The following is a 15600-nucleotide window of genomic DNA, read 5'->3' as shown; positions in this document are numbered from 1 at the left end:
TATTTTATACTCATTTATTTATCTTTAACCCTCTGGGGTCCAGGGTATAATTGGCTGTTTTTGACTACTTTTGATTTTACCTCTATATTTCACCTTTAAAAACTGTTTATCTTGCCTTGTTTGGTATCATTGTTTTCAGCACAACCTCAAATATCTGATATTTGAGTCATTTTTCTTTTCATTTTGGCATACTATATTAACACAGTTCTAAATTCAGACAAAAAATTCAAAATCTGAGTAAAAAATTTTTTTATTTTTTGCTGTAAAACCCACAAACATGTTTAAAGAATCATTTACATAACTAGAAATGCAAACAGAAATTGTACATTTCTAAAAAATTATGCACAAGTTTTGCAAACAAAGTTATATGGTACTATTTACCTAAAAATGCAGCCAAGGCCTCAGGCATTTTTTGTATAACCATTTAAATCTATTTACAGAACAATCAGGTGTTCTGCATCAAATAAGAAGGCACACAAATTATTTGTGCCATTCCAAAAAAATAGTTTGTGTTCATTATAAGACAGAGGAGAACACCACAGGCCAAAACCCTGCAGGTCTGACAGCAGGAGGTGTATCAGTCCAGTTTTCCATGTGGGGACAGTGTTTACACCGCAATCTGCCTTTGATGGCTTTTTTGGAGCAAATGTGACATTCACTAGTATAACTGACACACAATACAATACAATAATTACACAACACACTAACTATAGCCTCCAAACACGCTAAACGTCACTAATGTCTCACATATGAAAACGCACTCTCTCTCTTTCATTTGCTCGCCGGCTTTCCATTGCGGGTATCGGAAACTTCCCTTTCGCTCTGAACAACCAAGTGCCACATGTTTTCATAGCATTTTTTTGAACGGCTGATATGGTAAATTTTAAAAACAATAAGGAAGGGTTGTTTATTTCTTTTTCTTTTTTCACTGGCAAGCGGAGTGTGTTTGCTAGCACTGTCTGTAGAAAACGCCATTTTTACCATTCTTACCGTTCTTCCCGCTGTAAACACCACTGTTTTGTTCAGAAAAAACATCACGTGTATCTTTTATCATAAATCTGGTTTTATGTGGCATATCGAAACAATATAAAAACTGGTATATAGTTTGTAGTCCGCACTTTCGACCCAAGTTGAAAGGGAGACTCTGGGTCACTGCATCTTGTAGTTGTGTCGTCTTAAATTGGTCATGTGATTTTGACACTCCGGCACGTCCGTCGGTTAAGGACTCTCTTGGCTCTCAGCGAAGGCGGTCGCACTTTTCTCCTCTCCTCCTTACCCTTATCTTCCCTGCTTAGCCTCTGTGTCCTTGTCTGTCTCATGTTCATTACTTTCCCTGGAACAGTCTCTCACTGTCGTTCTCTAAAACCTAAAAGAGAATTATGGATTTGATCAACTGGTCTCTGAATGCTATTGACACCCTCCTTCTCAACGAGAAGTCTGGGCTCGGGAGAGCCCGAGTGCCCCGGAGGGACTTTCCCTGCCGGTTACACGATGGACGGGTGGCAGAAATGGAGGCTCGTGTGCCTGGCGGGACTGTCGATCGAGGACGCTGAAGATATTTACCTATTTGGAACCATGATAACGGGGTTCTTGCTAATCGGAGCTGGCATGGCCCTGACTTATCAGAGAAATAAGAGAGCGGAACCGGCTGTTCAAACCCCCCCAAGGCTGCCCGCTGGAATCGAAGCGACGGGACGAGGCGCGACCTCTCACAATGAACGCAGCATGGTTAACACCTTGGAGATGCTTACAGCTGCTGTGAAGGCTCAAAACAACTCCATTGAGCGTATGGTGGGATACATCAGAGAGGGCCCTGCTCAAAATGAGACCCTTGAGCGAAAGTTAGATCACATCACAGAACGGATCACTGCAGTTGTGAGGTCTCAGAATCAAAAGAATGACAACACCACGGATCAGAAGTTTGATACCATCATGGGGAGGCTCGCGGCTCTCCAACGGGAGATCGAGAGACCAGCATCAGAGTGTTAAGATCAGCTTGAAAATTCTCGTGAGCTGCTCGTTTGGAAAGAAAATCAACAAATTCGGGATCAAAATGCAGACACCACCACGGCGCCAGCTGTATAGGCCCAAGGCTGAAGCCAGACAAACACTCCCTGATAACGACTGTGATATGACTATTCTCCCCATCCCATGCAAGGACACCTGGATTGGCTGGAGGACTGTTTACTTAGCCTGATAGGGTGAAGGACACTGTCTCAGCTGAACTATGGACACGCACACACACACACTTACACTGATAGGCACTCACTCATCTCCCTCCCCCTTTTCCAACGCCTTCGATGCTTGTTGTCCCCTGGGAACACGAGGCGGGTCTGGGCCCGCGCTGTAAAAGAGACGGCGCTGTGGAAGGATTGCTGCTGTGTTGCCTGGGATTACTCCTCATCCCCAACCCAACCCTGTGGCTTGTTATGTCTTATTAATGTTGTGACATTCATGTGCTTTTTTGTGCAGAGGAGTTTTTTTTGTTTCCTGTTCTCGTGCTGTCCTACCATGGAAGCACAGCATGAGTGGAGGTCTCTTTTTTCCCTCTTGTACCTTCCCGTTGTGTGGACATTTCGGTGTTTTTCTGTAACGCTACCAATCTCCGACTTGTAACCCCATGTAATGTTTGTGTCTTGTGTGTAAGGTCGGGGGGGGGGGGGGGGGGGGGGGGGGTCCCCATTTCGCAGCAGGGCAACCTGTGTGTGACAAATAAAGGCTTTCATTCATTCATTCATTCATTCATAACTATTTTTTATACTCATTTTACCCTTATTTATTTTAATATCATGTCTTATTTTTACCCTTATTTATCTTGTTCCTTTAACCCTACCTAACTTGTCATTTGTGTATGGACAGCAAAGGAAGAATTTAATTGCACAGAGAAATGCTATTTATTCTGTACACATGAAAATAAACACTTTGAATCTTTGAATCTTATTACAGTGCAACTTCAAAACTGAACCAGTGATTAGGAAGGATCATTCGAAACCTAAAGAAGTGCTTATTTTTTCTGCTGCTTGTGAGCCCATGGAAAAATCTGACAGAATGTGGAACATAAAGGACATTGCTACTTTTACATGTTGAGCCTGTTCTCTGTAGGGGATGGGAGCATTGTGTGCAAGGCGGCAAATTCCTGCCCAAATTGAGGGGTTTAAGTATCTCGTAGGGGAGGCAGCACGGTGGCACGGTGGTTAGCACTGTTGCCGCACAGCAAGAAGGTCCTGAGTTCAATTCCAACATCAGGCTGGGGTCTTTCTGTGTGGAGTTTGCATGTTCTCCCCGTGTTTGCGTGGGTTCCCTCCGGGTACTCCGGCTTCCTCCCACCATCCAAAGACATGCAGCTTGTGGGGATAGGTTAATTGGATAATCCAAACTGTCACTAGGTGTGAATGTGCGAATGGATGTGAGTGCGAATGGTTGTCTGTCACTGTGTGTTAGCCCTGCAACAGACTGGCGACCTGTCCAGGGTGTACCCTGCCTCTCGCCCTATGACAGCTGGGATAGGCTCCAGCGCCCTGCAAAGGATAAGCGGAAGCGAATGGATGGAAGTATCTCGGAGTCTTGCTCACGAATGATGGTAGAAAGGAGCCGGAGTTCCGTTCCAGTCCGTTGTGGGGAAGAGAGGACTGAGGGTAAAAGCGAAGCTCTCAATTTACCATTCCATCTACATCCCTACCCTCACCTATGTGCATGAGCTGTGGGTAGTGACCGAAAGAACAAGATCTCGAATTCCAGGGGCGGAAATGAGCTTCCTCCAAAAGGGTGGCTGGCCTCTCCCTTAGAGATAGGGTGAGAAGTTTAGCCATTTGAGAGGTGGGTCAGAGTAGAGCCACTGCTCCTCCACATTAAAATGAGCAGGTGGAGGTGGTTCGGGCATTTGACAAGGATGCGTGCTGGGTGCATGCTGGATGAGTGGTTCCGGGCATGTCCCACCGGAACCACTCATCCAGCAGACCGGCAGACCCAGGACATGCTGGAGAGATTATATCTCTCAGCTGGCCTGGGAACGCCTTGGTGTTCCCCCAGCCAAGGTAGAGGAGATGGCTATGGAGAGGGAAGTCTGGGCTTCTCTGCTTAAGCTGCTGGCCCCGCAACCGCCCCCCTTAGCCAGTTATGGTAGATAGGCTGATCATATTTGAGATTGAAGCATTAATTAATGGCAGGACATCTTTGAGGAATTTGGTAGGAATGGAGTCTAAAAGACAAGTTTTGTTTGGACGAAGTAATTACTGAAATTGACTCGGAAAAAGATCAATTGCAGAAAAAGACTAAAGTAATATCAATGGTACTGAAAGTAGCTGTAGATAATGTTACATTTGTGGTATGATTTTATATCATTTTTTCTCCAATGGTTAAAATTTCATTAGCAAAGAAATTCATTAAGTTATTATTAGTTAAAGTGAAAAGTAAAGCTCCACCTGGAGACTCTGTTGTCCTGCTGGGAGACTTCAATGCTCACGTGGGTAACGACAGCGAGACCTGGAGGGGCGTGACTGGGAGGAACGGCCTCCCTGATCTGAACCCGAGCGGTGCTTTGTTATTGGACTTCTGTGCTAATCACAGTTTGGCCATAACAAACACCTTGTTCGAACATAAGAGTGTCCATAAGTGCACGTGGCACCAGGACGCTCTAGGCCGTAGGTCGATGATCGATTTTGTAATCGTATCACTAGACCTGCGACCATATGTTCTGGACATTCGGGTAAAGAGAGGGACTGAGCTGTCAACTGATCACCACCTGGTGGTGAGTTGGATCAGGTGGCGGGGGAGGACGCTGGATAGACTTGGTGCACTTGGTAGTGAGGGTGTGCTGGAAACGACTAGCAGAGGCCCCAGTCCGCGAGATCTTCAACGCACACCTCCGGCAGAGCTTCAACAGCATTCCGAAGGAGGCAGGGGACATTGAGTCCGAATGGACCATGTTCAGCGCCTCCATTGCCGAAGCTGCTGCATTGAGCTGTGGCCGCAAGGTGGTTGGTGCCTGCCGTGGTGGTAATCCCCGAACCAAATGGTGGACACCAGAGGTGAAGGGAGCAACCAGGCTGAAGAAGGAGTCCTATCGGGCTTGGTTAGCCTGTGGGACTCCGGAGGCAGCCGACAGGTATCGACAGGCCAAGCGGAATGCGGCTCGGGCAGTGGCTGAAGCAAAAACTTGGGTGTGGGAGGAGTTCGGAGAGGCCATGGAAAAAGACTTTCGGACTGCCTCAAAGAGGTTCTGGCAAACCGTCAGGCGTCTCAGGAGGGGAAAGCGGTGCTCTACCTGCACTGTGTATAGTGCTGGCGGACCGCTGCTGACGTCGACTGAGAAAATTATCAGGCGGTGGAAGGAATACTTCGAGGACCTCCTTAATCCCACTGACACATCTTCCGAGGAGGAAGCAGAGTCTGGGGATGAGGGGAATGACCCGCCAATTTCCGGGGGCGAGGTCACTGAGGCAGTTAAACAACTCCTTGGTGGCAGAGCCCCTGGTGTTGATGAGGTCTGCCCCGAGTTCCTGAAGGCTCTGGACGTTGTAGGGCTGTCCTGGTTGACACGCCTCTGCAATGTTGCGTGGAGATCAGGGGCAGTACCCGTGGACTGGGAGACCGGGGTGGTGGTCCCCATCTTTAAGAAGGGGGACCGGAGGGTGTGTTCCAACTACAGGGGGATCACACTCCTCAGCCTCGCCGGGAAAGTCTATGCCAGGGTGCTGGAAAGGAGAGCTAGTCGAACCTCGGATACAGGAGGAACAATGCGGTTTTCGTCCTGGTCGTGGAACACTGGACCAGCTCTTCATCCTCTCGAGGATACTTGAGGGTGCATGGAAGTTTGCCCAACCAGTCTACATGTGTATTGTGGACTTGGAGAAGGCATTCGACCGTGTCCCTCGGGGTGTCCTGTGGGAGGTGTTGCGGGAGTATGGGGTGTCTGGCCCATTGCTACGGGCCATTCGATCCCTATACAACCGTTGCAAGAGCTTGGTTCGCATTGCCGGCAATAAGTCGGACTCGTTCCCGGTGCTTTAAGTCATACAGAATAGATATCAGAGCCTTAAACAGGCTGACTTCTGCTAAATTGGTCAAACTGGGCAGAAAGTATACAAACACATAACATCCTTATAGAATATGATGTAACACTATAGATCAACTTAGCTCAGAATATATAAAGCATATAAACAATTACAGCAATATGATGCAACAAACACAGCAGTGCTACTAATCCAAAATACTCAAAGCTTCATAGAACTGAAACAAACATTTATTTTTAGCTCCATTCTGCTGCTGATACATACTTTAGGTTTCTGAATATTAAACTTGTTGCTGCCTTTCATGGTGTGTAACTTGAAGGCCCTGAGTACTTTCTCCCACACTGAAAACACTGGAATGATAACATTATTTTAACATTACCTAATAAGACTGATTCAGGACAGACAGTTAGTTATGTTAAACTTTCCTAGCAGTCCTTCACAAATATCGGTAATATTCTTGCAGGAGACCCACCTCCCTCCACAGGAACATGAAAAATGGAAAAGATTTGGTTATAAAAACACTTATTATAATTCCTATAGACAAAGTCAGAAAAGAGGAGTAGCTACTTTAATAGCAAATTCTGTCCAATTTGAATGTCACAGAGAGGTGTCTGATAAGGAAGGTAGAGACCTATTAATTAAAGGGAAATTGGAAAATAAACTAGTCACCCTGGTTAATATCTATGCCCCATCAGGAAGTAAGAACAGTGATTTCAAAGATTTATGCATTCTAGTGACACAAGAATCTGAAGGTCTGGTGGTATGTGAAGGGGACTACAATGCTGTGTTAAATCGGAACATCGATACAACCAGTGTTCCAACATGTAAAAATCGCCTGACAAATTTTATGAACACAATATTACAGGAGGTGGGATTGATAGATGTATGGAGAACACGCAACCCTCAAACTAGGGACTATACTCATTACTCTGCCCCGCACACTAAATATTCGAGAATTGATTATTTTCTAACTAGTATTGAAGAAATTCATAATGTTACAGAATGCAAAATTGGTGTGGCCGATGTTTCGGATCACAGTTTGATTAGTCTATATATGCAGCACGGAGACTTAATTCTAAATAGGGACAAATATGTTAAGAAAATCAAAGAGGACATTAAAACGTATATAGAAGACAATGATACTGGAGATGTGAGCCCAATCATACTTTGGAATGCACTAAAGACAGTTTTACGGGGAAAACTAATAGCTCTAACAGCAGCACAAAAAAAGGGTTAGGGTTAGGTGACTGGCTTTATATAAAAATTTAACAGAAAAACTAAAACGTCTTGAGAAGGAGCACAAACAATCTAAAAATTCACTAATTCTAGAAGAAATATCAGATATTAGAAACCAAATTGATGAATTATTAAAAGAAGAAGTAGAAAAAAAGGCTAGATTTATGCATAAAACATATTACGAATCAGGGCCCAAAGCAAAAAAAATACTTGCAAGAAGACTGCGTAAAAAGCAGGCATCAATGATTATTAACAAAGTAAGAAACTTAGACAGTAACAAACTACATTATATGCCCAATGAGATAGAAAATGTGTTTAAAAAAATACTACACGAGACTGTACTCACAACCGGCTGCTGCAGACCTTGAGACAATTAAAAATTTCCTTGATCCGCTCGACCTGCACTCCATAGGATACCCAAAACAAATTACTGATCTCACAGATTACTGATAAGGAATTAGATACAGTTATTGCAGAGCAGAAAACAAACAAAGCCCCAGGAAGATTAAATCATCTTTTTTTTCAGCTTAACGAGTGAACCGTCAGCTCGTTCAAACACACGTTAAAGTCCGTTTGGCTCGACACCACCGAACAGAGGCAGCAATATAACATAGCTAACATTAACAGTGCAGTGAATCCTGCTTGTGCCGTGATATTCAGGACTGCAAACCGAGCAGCATCACTGACTTTCAGCTTGTTGTGTTTGTGGATATATGACTGACTTTAATTATCCACAAAATCATCACATTCTCTGTAAGATTAAGGTCAACTATTGAACGGCGTCTATTTTGAAGTGAAGGCTAGTACAAACATCACTAATGTCACATAACTTTGCTGACATGTGGCCAACAGTAATGTTTTAATGTTCTTCATTATTAAACATTCACACATAAATAAGTGACATAATATTCAGTACTTACTTTTGAAAGTTTGCTCTTCGGCCGCTCCGCTCCAGCCATCCGCCGCTTTTTTTCGGCAAAATTATCCACACCCACTGCCGTGCTAAGTATTGTTGGATATTTGGGACCGAGAAGTGTACACCGGACCACACTTCAAATTTGGGAAAATCGACGGCGCATTTGGAGAGCGCATTTGGAGTACACTTTGGATTGGGATAGCCAACGTCGCGTCGCTGTGACGTAATAGGTCTCAAAATGCGTACTACGAATCGTGCGGTCGGTGGCTTGGGACACAGCCTGTGTCTGTCTGTAAGTTCAGTCTGTGTTTCCTGTCTTACTTTGAAGGTCTTATGTTAATGTGTCTGGTTTTACTTTGTTTCATTAGCCCTGATTTACCCCAGCTGGGTTTCTCTTCCGTCTCTCATTCTGTGACTGCTCTCTCTGTGTATTTAAGTGCTGTGTTTTCCTCTGTCCCTGTCGCGATCTACACTCATCTCATACTGTGTATTCTGTCTGCCTCCGTGAGTTTATTTTGTAATTTTCAGTTTTGTTACTTTTGTGTTCAGCATTAAAGCTGGTTTTTGAGTTTACATTTTGCCTCTGAGTCTCTGCACTTTTGGTCCTCCTTACTACCACTCCTGCCTGCACACAGCCTTCACTTGACACTCTCTGCAGTTGAGTGAAAGGGGATTGTTTATAATGGGCCCCAAGATGGCGCAGAGTATGGCAAAGGGTATGGCAGCCTCATCGCGAGCTCCCCCAAGCAACAGCTTTTTTTGTGTTTTAATTTTACTTTTTCTCTATTTTATCACGAGTAGCATGTCTCCTTGTGTACGACCGCCAAACCTTACTGGACATGGAGGCTGCAAACGCCGACCCAGAGGGAGAAGATCCAGCATTCTGGTTCAAATGAGACAGCACACTAAGAGACCATCGCTCCCCAGTTTATTACTGGCTAATGTGCAGTCTCTGGAGAACAAGCTGTGCGAGCTTCAGGCACGGATCTCATTCCAGCGAGAGATGTGGGACTGCTGCATGATCTGCCTCACAGAAACCTGGCCATACCATCGGACAAGGTACCAGACTCCGCCAGTGTTCTCCGTGCACCGTGCGGACAGGTCACATGAGCTAACTGGGAAAAGCAGAGGCGGTGGTGTGTGTCTCACAATCAACAACAGCTGGTTTGATTATACGAATGTGCACCCGGTCAAATCCTTCTGCTCACCGGCCCTGGAGTACCTGATGATTAAGTGCTGGCCATTCTGGCTACTAAGGGAACTTAAAGCAGTGATCATTATGGCTATTTACATTTCCCCACAAGCCGACACTGACTGAGACTTCAGGGAACTGTACAGCATGATTAGCAGTGAGGAAACTGCGCACCCAGAGGCGGCGTTTATCACGACCAGAGACTTTTAACAAAGGAAACCTGAAGAAAGTTTCACCAAAACTCCACCAACACATTAATTTCAAGACTCGTGGAGACCAGCTACTTGATCACTGTTACACCTCCTTCCAGGATATGTACAAAGCCCTCTCCCGTGCCCCATTCGGCCAATCAGATCATCTGCTTCTGTCCGCCTACACGGTCGTGGCGCTGTCACTTGGTGTTCGCTCGCTCTGTGGTATAGTATCGCTTCCTGTTCCTGCTCAAACACAGTGGTGTTTCTGAGTAGCTTATTTGCTTAGCAGTTTAATTAACAACTTTTAAATACATTCTTTTTTCACAGTATAATCTTCACGTGCTTCATCCGAAGCACACTTTCTGTGTACTCACTACCTAATTTATAGTATTCACTCACTGTCTCTGTACTGTTTCGCTAGCTTAGCTCGTAGCCGACCCGTTAGCACCATGGCTACTTCACCTGTCCCTTCTGCACTTTCTTGCTCATTGTGTCAGATGTTTAGTTACTCCTCGGCCTCCTTTAGCAGTAATGATATCTGTAACAAATGTAGCATATTTGCAGCTCTGGAGGCCAGGATTACTGAACTGGAGACTCGGCTTTGCACCCTTCTCTCACCCTTAGCTAGCCAGGCCCCTGTAGCTGGTGCAGCCGAAGATAGCGTAGGCCCCGCTAGCTGTTCCCCGGCAGATCCCAAGCAGCTGGGGAAAGACGGCTGGGTAACGGTGAGGAGGAAGCGTAGTCCTAAACAGAAGCCCCAGGTACATCACCAACCCGTTCATTTGTCTAACCGTTTTTCCCCACTCGGTGACACACCCGCTGGGGGTCAAACTCTGGTAATTGGTGATTCTGTTCTCAGACATGTGAAGCTAGAGACACCGGCAACAATAGTCAATTGTCTTCCAGGGGCCAGAGCAGGCGACATTGAAGGAAATTTAAAACTGCTGGCTAAGGGTAAACGTAAATTCAGTAAAATCATAATTCACGTCGGCAGTAACGACACCCGGTTACGCCAATCGGAGGTCACTAAAATCAATATTGAATCGGTGTGCAACTTTGCCAAAACAATGTCGGACTCTGTAGTTTTCTCTGGTCCCCTCCCCAATCAGACCAGGAGTGACATGTTTAGCCGCATGTTCTCCTTAAATTGCTGGCTGTCTGAGTGGTGTCCCAGAAACGATGTGGGCTTCATAGATAATTGGCGGTGTGGCAGCAATTTTTCACACCAGTCTATTAATTAATGAAAGACCCAGACAGACTTTTAATTCATTTGAAAGCCTGATGCTTAACATTGTCCACCCCAGCTGTGAAACTCAGAAACCAGTCATACTTGTTATCATCTATCGTCCACCTGGGCCTTACACAGAGTTTCTGTCTGATTTCTCAGACTTTATATCTAATTTAGTTCTGAGCTCAGATAAAATAATTATTGTGGGTGATTTTAACATCCATGTAGATGCTAAAAATGACAGCCTCAACATGGCATTTAATCTGTTGTTAGACTCAATTGGTTTCTCTCAAAATGTAAAAGAACCCACCCACCACTTTAATCACACTCTAGATCTTGTTTTAACATATGGCATAGAAACTGAACATTTAACAGTGTTTCCTGAAAACCCTCTCCTGTCTGATCATTTCTTGATAACATTTACATTTACAATAATTGATTACGCAGCAGTGGAGAGTGGACTTTATCAAAGTAGATGTCTTTCTGAAAGCGCTGTAACTAAGTTTAAGAATATAATCCAGCCACTGTTATCATCGTCAATGCCCTGTACCAACATAGAGCAGAGCAGCTATCTGAACGCTACCCCAACAGAGGTCGATTATCTTGTTAATAATTTCACCTCCTCACTACGTACGACTCTGGATACTGTAGCTCCAGTGAAAACTAAGGTCTCTAATCAGAAGTACCTGACCCCGTGGTATAATTCTCAAACACGTACCCTAAAGCAGATGACTCGTAATCTGGAGAGGAAATGGCGTGTCACAAATTTAGAGGATCATCATTTAGCCTGGAGAAACAGTTTGTTGCTTTATAAGAAAGCCCTCCGCAAAGCCAGAACAGCTTACTACTCATCACTGATTGAAGAAAATAAGAACAACCACAGGTTTCTCTTCAGCACTGTAGCCAGGCTGACAAAAAGTCAGAGCTCTTTTGAGCCAACCATCCATTTAACGTTAAATAGTGATGACTTCATGAACTTCTTCACAAATAAAATTTTTATCATTAGAGAAAAAATTACCAATAATCATCCCACAGATGTAATATTATCTACAGCTACTCTTAGTACCATTGATGTTAAGTTAGACTCTTTTTCTCCAATCGATCTTTCTGAGTTAACTTCAATAATTACTTCCTCCAAACCATCAACGTGTCTTTTAGACCCCATTCCTACAAAACTGCTCAAAGAGGTCCTGCCATTGATTAATTCTTCGATCTTATATATGATCAACCTATCTCTAATAATCGGCTATGTACCACAGGCCTTCAAGGTGGCTGCAGTTAAACCTTTACTCAAAAAGCCATCTCTAGACCCAGCAGTCTTAGCTAATTATAGGCCAATCTCCAACCTTCCTTTCATATCAAAAATCCTTGAAAGAGTAGTTGTCAAACAGCTAACAGATCATCTGCAGAGGAATGGTTTATTTGAAGAGTTTCAGTCAGGTTTCAGAGCTCATCACAGCACAGAAACAGCTTTAGTGAAGGTTACAAATGATCTTCTTATGGCCTCTGACAGTGGACTCATCTCTGTGCTTGTCCTTCTTGACCTTAGTGCAGCATTCGATACTGTTGACCATAATATTCTATTAGAGCGATTAGAACATGCTGTAGGTATTACAGGTATTGCACTGCAGTGGTTTGTATCATATCTATCTAATAGACTCCAATTTATGCATGTAAATGGAGAGTCCTCTTCACACACTGAGGTTAATTATGGAGTTCCACAGGGTTCAGTGCTAGGACCAATTCTGTTTACATTATACATGCTTCCCCTAGGCAGCATCATTAGAAGACATAGCATACATTTTCACTGCTATGCAGATGACACCCAGCTCTATCTGTCCATGAAGCCAGATAACACACACCAATTAGTTAAACTGCAGGAATGTCTTAAAGACATAAAGACTTGGATGGCCACTAACTGTCTGCTTCTTAACTCAGATAAAACTGAGGTCATTGTACTCGGCGCTGAAAAGCTTAGAAATATGGTATCTAACCAGATTCTTACTCTGGATGGCATTACCTTGGCCTCCAGTAACACTGTGAGGAACCTTGGAGTCATTTTTGACCAGGATATGTCCTTCAACGCACATATTAAACAAATATGTAAGACTGCATTCTTCCATTTGCGCAACATCTCTAAAATTAGAAATATCCTGTCTCAGAGTGACGCTGAAAAACTAGTTCATGCATTTATTACTTCCAGGCTGGACTACTGCAACTCATTATTATCAAGATGTCCAAAAAACTCACTGAAAAGCCTTCAGTTAATCCAAAATGCTGCAGCAAGAGTACTGACAGGGACTAGAAAGAGAGAGCAGATTTCTCCTGTTTTGGCTTCCCTTCATTGGCTTCCTGTTAAATCCAGAATTGAATTCAAAATCCTGCTCCTCACATACAAGGTCTTAAATAATCAGGCCCCATCTTATCTTAATGACCTTGTAGTACCATATTACCCTATTAGAGCACTTCGCTCCCGCTCTGCAGGCCTACTTGTTGTTCCTAGAGTATTTAAAAGTAGAATGGGAGGGAGAGCCTTCAGTTTTCAGGCCCCTCTTCTGTGGAACCAGCTTCCAGTTTGGATTCGGGAGACAGACACTATCGCTACTTTTAAGATTAGGCTTAAAACTTTCCTTTTTGCTAAAGCATATAGTTAGGGCTGGACCAGGTGACCCTGAATCCTCCCTTAGTTATGCTGCAATAGATGTGGGCTGCCGGGGGATACCCATGATGCATTGAGTTTTTCCTTTCCAGTCACCTTTCTCACTCACTATGTGTTAATAGACCTCTCTGTATTGAATCATATCTGTTATTAACCTCTGTCTCTCTTCCACAGCATGTCTTTTATCCTGTCTTCCTTCTCTCACCCCAACCGGTCGCAGCAGATGGCCGCCCCTCCCTGAGCCTGGTTCTGCCGGAGGTTTCTTCCTGTTAAAAGGGAGTTTTTCCTTCCCACTGTCGCCAAAGTGCTTGCTCATAGGGGGTCATATGATTGTTGGGCTTTTCTCTGTATCTATGAAGCGCCTTGAGGCGACATTTGTTGTGATTTGGCGCTATATAAATAAAATTGAATTGAATTGAATTGAATTGAAAAGCTAAAACAGGAGGCTCCATCCCTGAGGGTGGTGCACCGTTAGAGGGACCAATCAGAGTCCATGTTGCGGGACTAATTTGATCATGTGGACTGGGAAATGTTTCACATGGCTGCTGATGACATCAATGAGTACACAGACTCAGTCTGCGGATTTATCAGAAAATGCGTGGAAGATGCCGTCCCTTCCCAAACAGTCTACCCAAGTCTACCCAGATCAAAAACCGTGGATCACAGTGATGTTCGCATGGCACTGGCAGCAGGAAATACTCCTTTTGCCTCCACGAACACATCGGACTACAAACATGCACATTACCAACTCCGGAAGATGATCAAACCAGCCAGACATGAGTACAGAGACAGGGTGGAAGATCAATTGGACAATCCTCGGAGTATGTGGCAGGGACTAAACACAATCGCAGACTTTAGAGGAAAAACCAGCACACTGCAGACAACGGCCTCTCTGTGCCAGGATCTAATTGTATTCTATGCTAGATCCGACACAGTGAACACGACGAGACCGGACAGTGTGCCAATGTCATCAGTCTGCACAATGTGTCTGAGGAGGATGTGTGAAAGTGCTTCAAGAAAGTGAACGCACCCAAAGCTACTGCTCGGGACCGAACAGTGTGCGCACCATGGATGACGTCAGTGTGCACACTGTGTCTGAGGAGGATGAGCGGAAGTGCTTCAGGAAGGTGAACACACGCAAGCTACCCATCCAGACTGGATCCCCGGCCGCGTCGTCAAGTCATGCGCAGCACAGCTGGCTGAAGTTTTTACACACGTCTTCTACCTTTCCCTCTCTCTGTCTGCAGTCCCACCCTGCTTCAAAATGGCCACCATCGTCCCTGTACCCAAATCCTCCACCATCTCATCACTAAACGACTGACGACCGGTAGCCCTGGCCCCCATCGTGAGCAAATGCTTCGAGCAGTTGGTCGGGGACTTCATCTGCTCTGCACTACCAGACTCACTGGACCCTCTACAATTTGCATACCGCCACAACAGGTCCACTAATGATGCCATAGCCCTGACACTACATACTGACCTCTTGCACCTGGAGAAGAGAGACACGTATGTGAGAATGCTGTTTGTAGAGCATTCGATACCATCGTTCCCTCGAAGTTGGACAGGAAACTGCAGGATCTAGGACTGAGCAGCTCCCTCTGCAGCTGCATCTTTCACTTCCTGTCTGACAGACGCCAAGTGCTCAGACTGGGCAGCATCACCTCATCGCCCATCACATTGAACACTGGTGCTCCACAGGGGTGTGTACTGAGCCCTCTCCTGTACTCACTCTACACCTACAACTGCACGGCCACTAGCAACTCCAACATCTTTGTGAAGTTTGCAGATGACACTACAGTGGTGGGTCTTATCACCAAAGGTGATGAGATGGCTTACAGGAGGAGGTCAGTGCCCTGACCCAACGACAACCATCTTACCCTCAACGTCGCAAAGACAAAGGAGTTGATAGTGGACTTCCAGAGGTGCAGAGAAGTACACACCCCCATCACCATCAATGGCGCTGCTGTGGAGAGAGTGAGCAGCTTCCACTTCCTTGGTGTACCACTGGCGGAGGATCTCACATAGTCAGTACACATAAACAAAACAGTGAACAAAGCGCAGCAGTGCCTCTTCTTTCTCAGGAGACTGAAAAAATCTGGCATTAGCACCCGCATCCTCAGGACCTTCTACCACTGTGCCGTTGAGCATATCCTCACTGGATGCA

General features: G+C 45.0%; 1 protein-coding gene across 1 annotated transcript in view; it reads right to left on the bottom strand.

Annotated features, from left to right (window-relative positions):
• LOC146498602 (interferon-induced very large GTPase 1-like) overlaps positions 1-15600 on the bottom strand; it is a 37314-nt gene that overhangs the window by 18211 nt on the left and 3503 nt on the right. The window lies entirely within an intron of this gene.

Source organism: Neolamprologus multifasciatus, chromosome 18, assembly GCF_963576455.1.
Source record: "Neolamprologus multifasciatus chromosome 18, fNeoMul1.2, whole genome shotgun sequence".
Lineage (NCBI taxonomy): Eukaryota > Metazoa > Chordata > Actinopteri > Cichliformes > Cichlidae > Neolamprologus > Neolamprologus multifasciatus.
Note: the sequence above shows the minus strand (reverse complement) of the source record. Positions and strands in the feature narration are given on the sequence as shown.